Raw genomic sequence first — 16,895 nt, 5'->3', positions numbered from 1 at the left:
CCCACAACTGTTCCCGAATAGTGAGGAAAGGGATCTCCGGCTGATTTCCCCCCCCCCCCACCTCCCTCCCTTCCCCCCCCCCACCTCCCTTCCCCCCTTCCCCCTTCCCCCCCCCCTCCCTCCTCTTCCCCCCCCTCCTCTTCCTTCCCCCCCCCTCTTCCTCTTCCCCCCCTCCCCTTCCTCTTCCCTTCCCCCTCCCCTTCCTCCCTCCCCCCCCCTCCCCTTCCTCTTCCCCCCCCCCTCCCCTTCCTCTTCTCTTCCCCCCCCCCCCTCCCTCTTCCCCCCCCCCTTCCTCTTCTCTTTCCCCCCCCCTCCCTCCCTCCCTCCCTCCCTCCCTCCCTCCTCCCCCCCCCCCCCGAGCTCTTAATAGCTCAGGGGTCAATTTATCGAACCCACTGGGGGGGTTAGTAGGGGTTTCTGTGTAGTCCTTCAGCAGGGACTGCATTACAGAATGGGACATTTTGTTAAAGAAAAGCACAAAGTAGATTAAGCATATACGGTTCTTGTTATGTATGTAAACCTTACTAGTGTGTAAGACTTGCCACCAGGTGGTGTACCTGTGGGAGACCCAAGGGTCACCTGCACACCCTGGGCAAGCAGGTATAAAAGGCAGTCTACCATGCTGCTTCCTCACTCTGGAGTTACATTAAAGAGACCAAGGTCACAATAGTTTGAGCTTACAGTATCCAGTCTTGTGGAGTTATTCTGAACATAACAGTTCTGACAAAGGGTCTACACCTGGATTGTTATCTCACCCCATACTGCCTGACCTGTTGAGTGCTTCCAGCATTTTCATAGAATCATAGGATGGTTACAGCACAGAAAGCGGCCATTCGGCCCGTCGAGCCCACACCATTTTGTTTCTTTCAGATTTCCAGCGTCTGCAGGTTTCCTGCTGTTTTGTTTACTGAGGACCAACACCAACTTTTATCTTTCCCATCACCGGTTAACTCCTTCAGAGACACTACAATTCTCTGCTCTCTCTTCCCCACCCCTCCCAACACAAATCAATATAGTCGGCTGCATGGTGTTAAACACAGGCACCTGGGCAGTTCCACAAAGTAATTGGAGTGATCAGTATGGGCCCTCTTGAAACCAAAAATCTTACAAATCTTGGGAGGCCTTGAATCTAGTAGATCAATGAGTTTTTTTTTTTAATCCATTTAAAAATATCCACAGCCTTGGGCTCCAACTATCCTGACATGAGTTAACCTTCACATTCACCGTCTCTTAGGATTTCTTAAAGGGAAATCACCCCTGTTGTAACCTCAATGGGCATGCACACAGTTACATCCTTATGACCCTTTGAGGCGGTTCAATCACTGTGTTATGTGCGTATTGAACATTACAAAAGTCTCCTGCTCCTTTTCGGGAGTGACCATGCTCTTTTAACCAATTAAAATGGGCCTTATACGATAGTTATCACAATGAAAACCACTTGGATGGTCTATTTAATCAATCCGTTCAGTACACACAGCAGAAATTACAGGGTAAATTCGCTCATCAACAACAACTTGCATTTATATTGCGCCTTTAACACAGTAAAATATCCCAAAGCATTTCGTAGGAGCACATTCAGACAAAAATTGACACTGAGCCAAAGAAGGAAACATGAGGACAGATGACCAAAAAATTAAGCTTTAAGGAGCATCGTAAAGGAGGGGGAGGTTTAGGAAGGAATTCCAGAGTTTACGGCCAAAACAGCTGAAGGCACGGCCGCCAATGCCAGAATGAAGGAATTAGGCGATGCACAAGATGTCCGAATTGGAGAAACGCAGAGATCTTGGAGGGTAGGAAGGCTGGAGGAGGATCGGGAGACAGGGATGGCCGAGATCATGGAGGGATTTGAACATGAGGAGGAGAATTTGAAGTTCAAGGCTTTGGGGGTCAGTGAGCACAGGTCGCCCTGCTCTCCAAGTGGAATGTCACACTTGAAGTGAAGGTGCTGAAGCCCCATCTCCAAACCCACTCTCCGCTCGATCAGCAACTTTACATGGACATAACCGCGCATTGGCACAAGGCCCTTGTACCCCAACACAGAGTGGGATCGGGTAGGTTGGCACCACCCGTAATTCCAAGTTGGGCAAAGAACCCGCGGGAAGGGAAGGGTTTAAAACCTCCTTCCGGCATGGCTTCTTCCATTCCTCGATAGCCATTTGTCCCCCACAGGGAGGGTTGCTCCTTTCGGGAATTTTAAAGGCGACGCTGGGTTGCCAAGTATCCCACTGATCGGTGGAAACCTGATTTAACGATGTAGGTGCCGGGAGCCAGACCACTGATGCCACAATTTGAATTAGCAGACCCGTGGAAAAGTGAGTCTCGTCACACAGGTCACAGTTAGTTCTCACATCCCCCCCCCACCCCACCAACATCTCTGCAGAAATGCCGCCAGGGACAGAACTCAATACATTATAAAATAAGGGAAGCAAATAATCAGAATTATCCAAACAATGTGCAAACCCTGGAAATCAGGAGTTGGGAACTGTAAGGCAGATAGTGGGAGGCAGGTATGTGGATAAACTAGATTAATACAATGGGGAGCCGCCATATGTCCATCCCATACTTTAAGAGTGCATCACTGCAGTGCCAGAAAGTGGGGACAGACAAGAATGCAAGCCTTCAAACTGCCTGTACAGGTGAGGCATCCAGAATTCCGGACTTGCACTGCACCTGCACTTGTTGTGATCTGGAATGCACGGCCAGAAAGGTGGAAGCAGATTCAATAACATTCAAAAGAAAGAGAGTTGGATAAATACTTGAAAGGAAAAAAATTGCAGGGCCATGGGGAAAGAGCACGGGGGGTGGGGGTGATTAATTGGATAGCTCGATCAAAGACACAATGGGATGAATGGCCTCCTGTAAATCATCGAATGGATACAGCACAGAAGGAGACTATTCAGCCTGTCGAGCTCGTGCTGGCTCTCTGCAAGAGCATTTCAGCTAGTCCCACTCCCCCACCCCACTGCCCTTTCCCTGTAATTCTGCAAATATTTTTCTTTCAGGTGCTTACCAAACTCCCCTTTGAAAGCAGTGATAGAGTCTGCCTCCACCACCCTTGCATTCCAGATCCTGACCACTTGCTGTGTAAAATACTTTTTGTCTTATGTCGCCTTTGGTTCTTTTGCCAATCAGCTTAAATCGGTGTCTTCTGGTTCTCAACCCTTCTGCCAATGGGAACAGTTTCTCTCTTCTCTGTCCAGACCCCTCATGATTTTAAAACAAATCTCCCCTCAATCTTTTCTCCTCCAACAAATCTCCCAATCTTCACTGCTCCAATGAGAACAACCTCAGCTTCTCCAGTCTATCCACATAACTGAAGTCCCTCATCTTTGGAATCGTTCTTGTAAATCTTTTCTGTACCCTCTTTAAAGCCTTCACATCCTTCCTAAAGTGCACTGAACATAAGAACATAAGAATTAGGAACAGGAGTAGGCCATCTAGCCCCTCGAGCCTGCTCCGCCATTCAATAAGATCATGGCTGATCTGGCCGTGGACTCAGCTCCACTCACCCGCCCGCTCCCCGTAACCCTCAATTCCCTTATTGGTTAAAAATCTATCTGTGATTTGAATACATTCAATGAACTAGCCTCAACTGCTTCCTTGGGCAGAGAATTCCACAGATTCACAACCCTCTGGGAGAAGAAATTCCTTCTCAACTCGGTTTTAAATTGGCTCCCCCATATTTTGAGGCTGTGCCCCCTAGTTTTAGTCTCCCCGACCAGTGGAAACAACCTCTCTGCCTCTATCTTGTCTATCCCTTTCATTATTTTTAATGTTTCTATAAGATCACCCCTCATCCTTCTGAACTCTAACGAGTAAAGACCCAGTCTACTCAATCTATCATAAGGTAATCCCCTCATCTCCGGAATCAGCCTAGTGAATCGTCTCTGTACCCCCTCCAAAGCCAGTATATCCTTCCTTAAGTAAGGTGACCAAAACTGCACGCAGTACTCCAGGTGCGGCCTTAACAATACCCTATACCGCCCTGAATCAGACACAATACTCCAGTTAAGGGTGCAGATCAGTTGACAGAGTGAAGCTTCCTGACTTGAAGTTTTGAGGACATAAGCAAACAATCTTTTAAACAGCGTGGCAAAGTAGGAATATTCTCACGGATTTAACATTGCCTAGCCTGGAGTGGATGGAAATAGTTTATACTGAGACCATTTCCTGCTATCCTTGCCTCCTTTAAGCTGCACAGACAAGATTGCTGAGTTAATGATGGAGCCTGAATAGTGTCAAGTCCAATTTATAACTTCCTCTTCTGAACACCAACATGGATTTATATAGCACCTTTAACGTTGTGAAACGTCCGAAGGCGCTTCACAGGAGTATTATAAGACAAAAAATTTGACACCGAGCTGCATAAGGAGAAATTAGGGCAGGTGACCATAAGCTTGGTCAAAGAGGTAGGTTTTAAGGAGGGTCTTGAAGGAGAGAAAAGTGGTAGAGAGGCGGAGAGGTTTCGGCAGGGAATTCCAGAGTTTAAGGCCCAGGCAACAGAAGGCACAGTCACCAATGGTTGAGCGATTACAATAAGGGATGCTCAAGAGTGCTAAATTAGAGGAGCGCCGACATCTCGGGGGGTGGGGGGGGGGGGGGTTCTGGGGCTGGAGGAGATTACAGAGATAGGGAGAAGCGAGGCCCTGGAGGGATTTGAAAACAAGGATGAGAATTTTGAAATCGAGGCGTTGCTTAACCTGGAGCCCATGTAGGTCAGCGAGCACAGGGAGCGGGACATGGCGCGAGTTAGAACACAGGCAGCCAAGTTTGATCACCTCTAGTTTACGTAGGGTAGAATGTGGGAGGCCAGCCAGGAGTGCGTTGAAATACTCAAGTCATCATCATAGGCAGTCCCTCGAAGCGAGGATGACTTGCTTCCACGCCAAAAAGGGAGGAGTTCACAGGTGTTTAAATGAAGGACCTAATATTCCAGATCCCGAACTACATCTTGGAGGGTAGAAGATGCCTATGCGTGGATTTTTTTTAATGTGTGGTGGCCGTTGCACACCAGCCACCACACGGGCTTGACAGAGCTAGGTCTTGGTCCAGTGGCAAGGATTAGCCAAGATGACTGGAGACCAGCTCTGCTGCACGGACCTAGTGCGCACACATATCGTAGAGTGGGGTGACCCGTGCTGCCCCTGGGCCCTCGCCTCTCTGGGCCCCGTCACTTCCTCAAGTATAGAGGTAACAAAGGCATGGATCATTTGTTGTAATAACAGTGGTGAGTAAATTCAGAGTTGGGTGGATTTAGTGCTGGCACTAGCCTTAATGCACAAATTACCAGATCCCCTGTGTCGCTCACGGTAAAATTGTATGATATCCTGTTTTATAAGCACAGAAGCACTACACCAGGTACAGCAGGCGTTGAAGGCGGAAAATGGCATGTTGGCCTTCATAGCTAGGGGATTTGAGTATAGGAGCAGGGAGGTCTTACTGCAGTTGTACAGGGCCTTGGTGAGGCCTCACCTGGAATATTGTGTTCAGTTTTGGTCTCCTAATCTGAGGAAGGACTTTCTTGCTATTGAGGAAGTACAGCGAAGGTTCATCAGACTGATTCCCAGGATGGCAGGACTGACATATGAGGAGAGACTGGATTGACTGGGCCTGTATTCACTGGAGTTTAGAAAAATTAGATGGGGATCTCATAGAAACATATAAAATACTGACGGGACTGGACAGGTTAGATGCAGAAAGAATATTCCCGATGTTGTGGAAGTCCAGAACCAGGGATCACAGTCTAAGAATAATGGGTAAGCTATTTAGGACTGAGATGAGGAGAAACTTCTTCACTCAGAGTTGTGAACCTGTGGAATTCTCTACTGCAGAGAGTTGTTGATGCCAGTTCGTTAGATACATTTAAGAGGGAGTTAGATATGGCCCTTATGGCTAAAGGGATCAAGGGGTATGGAAAGAAAGCAGGAAAGGGGTACGGAGGTGAATGATCAGCCATGATCTTATTGAATGGTGGTGCAGGCTCGAAGGGCCGAATGGTCTACTCCTGCACCTATTTTCTATGTTTCTATGTTGCTATGTAACAACTGCTAGAGTGGAGCTGCATATAGCCTGTCTGTCCCATTCAGGTCCAAATGCTTTTAATACACATATTCTGAGGTAAATTCAAAACTAAGTACATTAGGAGGGCCAGTGTTTCTCTGTCGAACGGTAGCATCTCAGCTATAGAAAAATATTCGTTTTCTCTTGTTAAAAAAAAATACATGTAACATGTCTGGAACACAGTAAAAAAATCCACTTTTCTATGTACTTCCTGCCAAGTTTATCCATTATAAATTCTCATGATATTTCTATTACAAATGTTGACATATGTAAATGAGTCACGCTGTAATTACAGACTCCCACCATAGGTGGCACTGCAGCTTCCATTATAAATGACAGAAAATACACACAAATGCAAGCTTTTTAATACATTATCGAGTTATAGATATTACACACACATACACGTAACAATACACTGTAGAATATAACACTCCAGCCCATATAAATGTTAATTAATGTTATGTGATGCAGTTCCCAAGTGCAGCTCTAAATCATCACCGCACTTTGACCCCTACACCAGAGACAGACTGGCTATATCTAGGACAGAGATTGCCTTTGTAGGAATGAGAGATGCAGAGTGCTGAGAGGTGCTCAGTGGATGCCAGAGAAACATATTTTAGAATGCTCACAGTAAGGCATTCCAGTTTACCCGCAAAGGCATTCAATTTTGTTATACTATCCTGGTGTGAGGGAGTGAATGAGTGCGGGCGGACGGGAAAGATGAATTGTAAACAAATGTTGAGACTATCCATGAAGCTGGGGCAGGCCTTCAGCCCCCATCTCTTTCATTCTCACTATTGGTTCTAGGCCACAACTTCTGGGACCCTCCCCACATAAGCAGTCGCTTCCCCCACCCTGCAGTCTGTGGACACAGCCACGCTATGTGCAGCCTTCTTCTGCAAGCATGTAGAAAAGAGAGAGATATTGGAATGAGGACACGTCACCTAGGTGACCAGGGCGGCAGCCACCTTAATCAACATGCTGCAGCATGCTTGGCATTTGTTGTGTGCAACATTTAATGATCCACATGGCAAACACAGGGGAGCAATACAGAGTGCCCTGCTAGAACATAGGCATGCCTCTGCAAGTGGAAAGTGTGTGAACAGTTGCCAGAATGCTGTCCACTCTCCCTCTGTGCTCCTCTACTAATCTAACAGTAAAGTGCTGCTCAGATGCATTATAAGGCGGGATTGTAGAATTATGCAAAGCATGGGCACATTTATCTCAGTAACCCTTCAGAGGCCAACAAATTTCTTCCTCGCTCATGCCCAGGATCAGGGCGCAGGCGAGGCAACATTGCCTTTTTCAGTCACTTTCATCCAATCAGCTCTGGTGCGGCTCCAGAAAAGGACAAGCTCTTTCTCCGGGATCTCCAAACAGAACCACTGCTTCAACAACTTGCTGCACCATATTGCTCCCTCAATAGCAGCAGAGTTTGAAAGGGTGATCAGTAGCTCTACAATTGCTGCAGATGCTGGACAGCCTGAGCCTTAACCCAGACATGCTCCCAGTGTGTAATGCCGTGACAGTGTAAACGAGCTGACCTTGCATTGTAGGCTGGCTCTCAGTACCGCATTTGTTGGCATCGTGCAAAGCACAAATAGCAGCCCCAACCAACACTTGGGGAGGACCGGTGAACTGTGCCCCACCACTAGATGACACTTTCAGGAGAGAAAAGAAACAATTTGTAAACAGTCTATTGGCTGAAGTGTTGTCTACTCGAAGTTGAAAGAAAGAAAGACTTGTATTTCTATATTGCCTTTCACGACCACAGGACGTCTCAAAGCGCTTTACAGGCAATGAAGTACTTTACTATTGTAATGTGGAAAAGGCAGCAGCCAATTTACGCACAGCAAGCTCCCACAAACAGCAAAGTGATAATGACCAGATATTTTGTTATGTTGATTGAGGGATAAATATTGGCCAGGACACCAGGGATAACTCCCTTTCTCTTCTTCGGAATTGTGCCATGGGATCTTTTACATCCACCAGAGAGAGCAGACGGGGCCTCGGTTGAACGTCTCATCCGAAAGACGAGCTTAAATCTCTGGAGTGGGATTTGAAACCACAATATGATGACTGAGAGGAGGATGCTACCCACCGAGCCACTAGCTGTTATTGCAAGTTAGATGAAGAATGAATCTGTAACCATCAAGGCCTCCATTCATATATAAATCTTATACGGTATTCTTCTATTGCCACTCAAGGCCCTTGGTGTCATTGAGAAAGATAGAGTACACCACGGTCTGATGTTCACAGTGTTTATATTAACCTTGAAGAAGTTAATGAAAAGATGCTGCAGTACCTCCTGTATGATGAACTCCCCTCCCCTCGTCCCAGCTAACTAAAGTTGGGCAATCTCCTGTGCTTGCTGATTTGCATTAAACCAGAAATCTGCTCCAACTGTGTGGGCAGATAAATCAAAACTACCGACTCAACTTAACAACAAACATTACAGACCCAACTGCAACTTAAAATTATTCAGAATCAAAATCTTCATCAACTTACAATTAGATTCCTTTGGGTCAAGATTTCTGTAAAGATTACAAATAGAAAAATACACAGCCAATTGCTAATCTTTGTACCGGATACGGCCTGATTAATCACACATTCCTCTGTGCCTTGAAATCACCACTGGACGAATGCATAGTATGTTTCTATGGAATTTCGCTGCCTGCTGTTTAACTGAGGTGCTATCCTGTGTATCTTAAAATGAGTTCATGCTATGATTAAAATACCAGACAGGAATGTCATCTAAATATATTCATTGACTGAACACATTCATCGACTAATAGCATTAAAAGTAATCTCTCATTTATATAGTGCAATTAATCATTCTTTCAGTAATTTAAACACTCAAAAACATCCCACTGAAAGTTAGCAGTTTCTAAATTGTGCTGTTTCAGGATTGATTTGGATGATAGTTAATTGATACTTAAGACAAACAAAACTGGGAATATTCTGTGCTCTGATCAGAAATGTTGAGCAATGGGAGTGAAATGGAAATGGTTGCTGTGTTGGAATTCTATCAAATGGATGTATCCCTGGAGGTTTCATCAGATGACACAAAGCTGGTAAGGACTGAGTCATTCCCAAACAATGGACAGGGGCAATTTGAAAGTGCACCAGCACGCAAGGGATTTAATGCAGCTGCATATTCCCTATGGGTTTATCTCCTGGGTCACACTTGCAGCACTTGTCCAGGAGACTCCGGGACAATCCTGGAAGGTTGGCGAGCCCAGAGTGAATGGGAAATGGTTGTTCCAGCAGGATGCGAGGCTAGGATCGGACATGGATTTATCTCCAACCTGCTCATCGACACAAAGCTCCATCCAAGATAGAAAGTGCTCTCGAGATGGCCACTTACCACAGAAAATCAGAATCGCACAGTCAAGCAGCATCACTCACTCACTCAACATGCCAAGATTAATACACAACACAGCCAAGATGCAAAAGGTTAACTACCATCTAAAAATTGGAAAAGCCTTGATAAATGGAAAGCCAGCAACAAAAATTGTGATGCATAATTTTTTATAGCGCACCTCAAGATGAAACCATGGCCTGCCAAGAAAAATATTGATTGATTAATCTAATTTTCACTGGGTCAACGTTGCATTAATAGGGTTAAACTAAAAAATAAAAATGGAAGAAATGAGGACAAATAACCCTGTGAATTGAAGAATAAACGTCACCCTCAAGCTAGCTGCGGCTAAGCCTTGGACTTGCATTCAAGTGCTTGGGGATGGGGCCGGTGGGGGGCATTGGGACAAGGGAGAGTTGATTTTCAGAGGCGGGGATGGAGACTATTCCCTGTCAAGATAAATAGCAGCTAGAAACATAGTATGATCACATTGTCCGCATGCCCAGTACTAGACTCCCGAAACAAGTGGTCTACTCCAAGCTGCGCCACAGCAGGCGAGCTCGAGGGGGGCAGAGAAAACGCTTCAAGGACACCCTCAAAGCCTCCTTGAAAAAATGCAACATCCCCACCAAATCTTGGGAATCCCTGGCCCCAGACCGCTCAAAGCAGAGGAGGAGCATCCGAGAAGGCACCGAACACTTTAGTCTCTTTGCCGGCAGCATACAGAAGCCAAGCACAAACAGCGGAAGGAGCGTATGACAAACCAAGCACCCCACCCACCCGTCCCTCCAACCACCGTCTGCCCCACCTGTGACAGAGACTGTAGGTCCCACATTGGTCTCATTAGCCACCTTGGAACTAATTTTAGTGTGGAAGCAAGTCATCCTCGACTGCCTGAGAAGGATGACCAGCGCAATCTGAAATGGCTCTTCCCAAGAAGATATATATTTTCTAATAGGTTTTGGATGGAGAATATTTCCAGTAACAGTCTCCTTTAAGCCTGCACACATTCAGACATATTCTAGAATAGCTTTAATCTTCCTCCGCCATCCCTCTGCACTTCAGATCTGTGGCCTATCTACTCATCCGCTACAAACGTTCAACACTTACCCTTGTGCTGTCTCCATCCTTGCCTCTATGCAATGACTTTGTTCATGGGCCAACAGTATGTCAGCTGTGGCTCAGTGGGCAGCACTCTCGCCTCGGAGTCAGAAGGTTGTGAGTTCAAGTCCCATTCCAGGGACTTGAGCACAAAAAAAAAAAATCTATGTTGCCTGCCGTGACGTAGCTGGAAGTCGAGTGCTTGTTTCGGGAGTCTAGTATCGGGCATGTGGACAACATGGTCATACTAAGTTTCTAGCTGCTATTTATTTCAGCAGGGGGTAGTCTCCATCCTCATCTCCGAAAATCCCCACATCCCCAAGCACTTGAATGCAAGTTCAAGGCTTATCCGCAGCTAGCTTGAGGGTGCCGTTTTTCGGATGAGATGTTAAACCGAGGCCCTGCCTGCTCTCTCAAGTGGATGTAAAAGACCCCATGGCACTATTTTGAAGGGGAGTTATCTCCGGTGTCCTGCCCAACATTTATTCCTCAATCAACATAAAAAAATTATATGGTCATTATCACATTGCTGTTTATGGGAGCTTGCTGTGCGCTGGTTGGCTGCCGCGTTTCCCACATTACAACAGTGACTACACTCCAAAAGTACTTCATTGGCTGTAAAGCACTTTGAGACGTCCGCTGGTCGTGAAAGGTGCTATATAAATCCAAGTCTTTCTTTTAACACGCAAGAGTAAGACAACACATGTGCACGTGAAAAGATCCTTGTTCACTATTTACACAAACGTCTTTTCCCATTGCACACCAAGAGATAATGGCCCAGAAATCCCAGTTTCTTCTTCTCACAGGCGTTCGACTAAAAATAGGGGAAAAGATGCGCACTTACCTTTTGGTCGAACGCTTGCCAGAGATCCCGGACTCGAGATCTCCTCTTCTTGTGCAACGGAGCGTGTTCACGTTGGAATGTCCATAGGAGTCATGTGGGCCTGGACACCCAATCACAGTAAAGTATTTTCTCATTCATAGTAATAGGAGTTTCGTAAATCCGAAACTCCTATTACTATGAATGAGAAACCCCCCCCCCCAAACACTATATAAAACATTTTAAAAAAACACCCCACATAAATACACTATAGAAATTAAAGTTGATAGAAATGTTTTTGAAAAAAAATATTTGCCGATTTTTAAAAAAAGTTTTAATTATGGTTTAAAATTAAATGACCCGAGTGGGCAGGGTTTTTAACATAAATATCTTAAAATTTTATTTTAATATGTTTTTGATATGTTTTTAAATTCTTATGCTGGTAAAGGTAGGCTATGCGCCTGCTTTTACCAGGTGCAAGAGTTTGAAGGACATTCGCAGGGCAAGAGATTGGCAAATAGCCCAATCGCTGCCGTGGGAATGTCATTCTCCAAGATGCGTGCAATCTGTCAAGCCAGAAACTCGTCATCAGAAAAGCCGGTTTGTAGCGCCTGCGCATTGCGTGCCGAAAACCGGCTTTTCCGATGCCTTCCCGGATTCGTACCAGGGGCGACCGGAATTAATACACACAGCACTCGGCTTCCTTTAGACCAGTGGTTGTGAAATTGGGATGCGTAGAGACTTTCCAGGGGGTCTGCGACCGGAGGGAATTTCAAGCCTGCTCCTCTTTATAAAACGCACACTGATTCACTTCTTGCAAACTATCCTCAACGGCTGGGCCCGCCTCCTCCCAGAGGCGCACAGCTCTCACTCACTTTGCAACGAGCGCTCTCAGTCAGTCCAGCCAATCCCTCTTCCTGCTGCCGCGACCCTGTGCCATCCTCCCGACGCGTGATCAGAGCGCCTGCGAGGCCATTCAAACACGTACAATCCCGCAGTGCAGCTGGTACTGAAGATGCCAGTGGGACAGTATGGTGGCGAGTCACGCCTCCAGCAGCATCCCAGCCTGTGCCAGGATGCTCGTGCCCTCACTCACCTTGGCCAGCCTGCTGATGGCTTTAAAGATTGTCCAGCACTAAGTTGCTAATAGTGGCCTTCAGTTGCTGTGGAGTGTCCTGAACTGCAACAACAATGTGCATTTATATAGCGCCTCTTATGTAGGTGAAATGTCCCAAGGCGCTTTGAGGGAGTGTTATGCAATAAAAATTTGACACCGAGCCACATAGTTGAAATTAGGGTATGTGATCAAAAGCTTGGTCAAAAAGGTAGGTTTTAAGGGGCATCTTGAAGGAGGAAAGAAAGGTAGAGGCAGCGAGGTTTAAGCAGGGAGTTTCAGAGCTTGGGGCCTAGGCAACAGAAGGCACGGCCACCGATGGTTGAGCGATTATAATCAGGGATGCTCAGGAGGGCAGAATTGGGAGAAGCGCAGACATCTCGGGGGGTTGTGGGGCTGGAGGAGATTACAGAGATAGGGAGGGGCAAAGCCATGGAGGGATTTGAAAATAAGGATGAGAATTTTTTAAATTGAGGCGTTGATTAACTGAAAGCTAATGTAGGTTAGCGAGCACAGTGGTGATGGGTGAGCAGGACTTGGTGCGAGTTAGGACACGGGCAGCTGAGTTTTGGATCTGGTGCAAGCAGCAGGCACACCCATCTCACTAATAGCTGTAATTAAATATCTGTGCAGTACTTTCATATCATGTATTATATAGTATTAGAATTTAGATGGGGGGGGGTCCGTGATTACTGATCGATTTTAAAAGGGGTCCCTTCAACCAAAAAAGTTTGCGAACCACTGCTTTAGACAACTCCAACATAAGCTACAGTTTTACACAAAATCTGGTTGATCTCCCGTGATGTTCCTCATGTGCAAGCTGGAGCACGGTTGTCATGTTTTTGCTATTAATATGGCCTGGCCCTTTAAGGCCACTGCTCAGTGTGGTCATTTTGAGGTTTATTCTTTTTACACCTCTCTAGGTTGGCAACGATAAATGCTTTTGCATTCTGTATTGGCAATTTAAGCGTTTGCAGTCATGGTTAATACACACAAGAGTTCCATTTTCTCATTACCAGGGAAGCAGCAAATATCCTACATCAGTGCTGTTTTGCACTGCACTTAATGGACATACATGCACTGCATTAACCTCACATCATTCAGTCTACACAGCTTTTTAGAGCAAGTGTTGCAAATACACCCTCCCTTAAAAATACTTCAAACGTTACTAAGAATTAACATTTTCTTGTCCACCTTAGTCGAGACTTTTTTTTTGAAAGTTACTCTGCTGAACATTCAATGCTGCTATTTAACTAAAGACTGCCTGAGCCCAAATGTGAGGGGGACAGTCACCATGAGCATGGGTTCAGTCAAAAACCAAGGGTGTGTGTTAACTCCCTTGCTCTGCTGGTCTAATATCCCTTTGAAGCTAGTTGGATCACCCCAATCTGCGTGCTGCAGTTGGTATTAATGTGAAGGGTACAACCGTTTCCTGGCCACAGGGGAGAGGGCAGTGAAGAGGCCAGCTTCCTGTAGTGATAAAATACTGTAGAGTCAATTTTACAACAGCATAACATACACACACAAGCAACTCCACTACAATATATTGAATGTAAGCTTTTGGTGAATTTAAACTTGATCCCTAAAACCTCTTTTTCCTCCTTTAAGACGCTCCTTAAAACCTACCTCTTTGACCAAGCCTGCGCTAATTAATAGAGTAAAGCAAGGAAGTTATGCTAAACCTTCCCTAATGCTCTTGAGAAGTGTCTTGGGATGATTTATTACATTCAAGGTGCGATATAAATGCAAATTGTTGTATATAATTTTTTTTTAATGCAAATACAATGTTTCAAATGTGAAGTCACTAATTGTAAAATGCTTCCTCAACACTTTATCCAGAGGCAGTGCAAAGTGACAGAATCCCTATCGCTCTAATCCCTTCCGGCCCCACAATCCCACAATCCCCCAAAAGAGATATCTGCGCTCCTCGAATTCTGCCCTCCTGAGCATCCCTGATTATAATCGCTCAACCATTGGTGGCCGTGCCTTCGGTCTCTTAGGCCCCAAGCTCTGGAATTCCCTGATTATATACCTCTCCGCTTCTCGACCTCTCTTTCCTGCTTTCCTGTGCTCCTTAAAGCCGACCTCTTTGACTGAGCTTAATCTGCCTTAATTTCTCTTTATGTGACTCGGTGACCATTTATTTTGTCTTAAAACGCTCCTGTGAAGCGCCTTGGGATGTCTTGCTACATCAAAGGCGCTACATAAATACAGATTGTTGTTGATTACTTACTGTGATCAATAATAACAATCCTCCAGTAGGATTTAAGAAGCCAATTGTTGCGGGAACAAAGTCTGCCCAAAACTCCTCCCCTTCCACACACACCCACATCGGATCTTCACCACGGGTGGGCCCTCCGAAAGTACACACCAGGTCACAGGGCATTGCAACATCCTGTCCAAGGCTGTAAACTCAGTGCAGCACAGCTTCCCCAGCGATATCGATAGCTACAACTCTTGTTGGAATGACGTGACCTCCGCAAATCCCCAGTGAGCGAGTCGAGGAACATGCTAACCTCGACCAAAAATAAACCAACCTCAGCTGCCTGGCTCTGGCCAGAATAGATTCGGTTTGTGCCATGGGAAGCGTTATATGGGATTGGGAAGCAGCCAGATTTACCTCATCAGGAAGAGGCATCGCTGTGCCAAAATCAGGAATACGGAATGGATTAGGATTATCTGGTTTGTACCAGGAAAGCCACGGATTCCCACAAATTGGGTGGGTGCACATAGTCGCCAGTATCTGTGCCAGCTATTTAGTACCGGACCTCAACAGGAAGTCGTTTCATTGGGGCACAGAGGACGGTGTGGGTAATGTCGCCGTTTATATTTTACTCCCAGTCCAGCTGATCCATAGGGGATGGATTTTCAGAAAATATAAGGCACTGTTTCTGAACGGTCACATTATGGCCATGTGGGGTGGGAGAAGGGGGCGGGAAGAGAAGCAAAAAGAAAGAGTCAAATATACAGACCATTCGGCGATGCAAACCTGATCCCAGATCCTGAAACATAAAAATGGCCACCTTGACAAAGCGACTTGGGCAGTTTTAAAATGATTATATATGATGGACACATTTGTTCTGGAGGAGCGGGGTACCAAGTCAGCAAAACTACCAGTTTTAATTTAGGTACGGTGTGGCCCTGGTGACATGAATGGCAGATTGTTCTTGCCAGATCTGCAAACCGGAATGCAGAGTGACATTACAAGATTGTTTGGGATGAAGACCCACTCCCCGTCTCCCCACCCCCACCTCAGTGTTCCAGACAAGCAACACGATCATCTTCCCCTTGCAGCATCCAGTCGTTTCCGAAAAGCTTAATTATCCTCCCGACAACCTGATCGTCCTCTGGGTAAAGAAGCACTCGCTGACATTGGCCCTAAATTTGTACTTCACAACCCTGAACTCATCTCCCCTTCCGCTGCTGCCCAGATGTATTTGAAAGTATGGTTTTAGGTTTACTTTCTTGGTTAGGGGCCGTGCCTTCAGCTGCCTAGGCCTTAAGCTCTGGAATTCCCTCCCTAAAGCTCTCCGCCTCTCTCTCCTCCTTTAAAGGCACTCCTTAAAGCTTATCACTTTGACCATAATGTGGCTCGGTGTCAAATTTTGATTGCTAACACTCTTCTGAAGTGTCTTAGTTCATTTTACTATGTTAAAGGCACTATATAAATGCAAATTATTATTCTGTTACCCCCTCCCCCACCCACTCCCGAGAACTCTCTTTTCGAAGCTGAAGACCCGTCGTGTGTTAAGTTTGCTCTTTCAACTCGTTCCTCCAAGAATTAACCATATTGCTTTCATCTGCACTGGCTTTTGGCCAGGAAAGCCCTCTTAGGCCACGGTAACTAGAACTATACCCAGTACTCCAGGTACAGCATGACCAGGGCATGATAAAGCTTCAGCATGAACTCCAGGGACCCGAGGTGAACTTGCTCATTATAAACCAGCATCTTATTGGCTTTTTTTATTCCTGCCTCGGTTTCGATAAGGTGAACTCAACAAAACCCTTTCCCTCCCAGGTCTCCTTCTACTCTCCCGAATCAGTTCTGTACCACCCACAGAAGAGACTACTTTGCTTCAGCCCATCTTGAATTGCCACTCGTCAACCCAGGTGCAAACAGTGTCGAATTCCCTTTTGTAATATGCTGGCTGCTGCCTCTGAAGCAGCAGTCCACACCCACCATATACACCCCCGAAACCACCAAACCCCAAAGCCATCCTTCCCCACCCCCAAAAACCAACCCCCAAAACCACCCTTCCCCACCCCCAAAAACCAATCCCCAAAACCACTAACCCCCAAAACCACCAACCCCCACCCCCAAAACCACCAACCCCCAAAAACACCCTCCCCACCCCCAAAACCAACCCCAAAAACCACCAACCCCCACCCCCAAAACCACCAACCCCCACCCCCAAAACCACCCTCCCCACCCCCAAAAC

The 16,895-nt window shown here is 46.2% G+C and overlaps 1 protein-coding gene across 14 annotated transcripts in view; it reads right to left on the bottom strand.

Moving 5' to 3' along the window:
- Positions 1-16,895, bottom strand: part of gtf2ird1 (GTF2I repeat domain containing 1) — a 278,277-nt gene that overhangs the window by 237,964 nt on the left and 23,418 nt on the right. The window lies entirely within an intron of this gene.

Source organism: Pristiophorus japonicus, chromosome 16, assembly GCF_044704955.1.
Source record: "Pristiophorus japonicus isolate sPriJap1 chromosome 16, sPriJap1.hap1, whole genome shotgun sequence".
Classification (NCBI taxonomy): Eukaryota; Metazoa; Chordata; class Chondrichthyes; family Pristiophoridae; genus Pristiophorus; species Pristiophorus japonicus.
The sequence above is the reverse complement of the archived record's forward strand: the minus strand, read 5'-3'. Positions and strand labels throughout refer to the sequence as shown.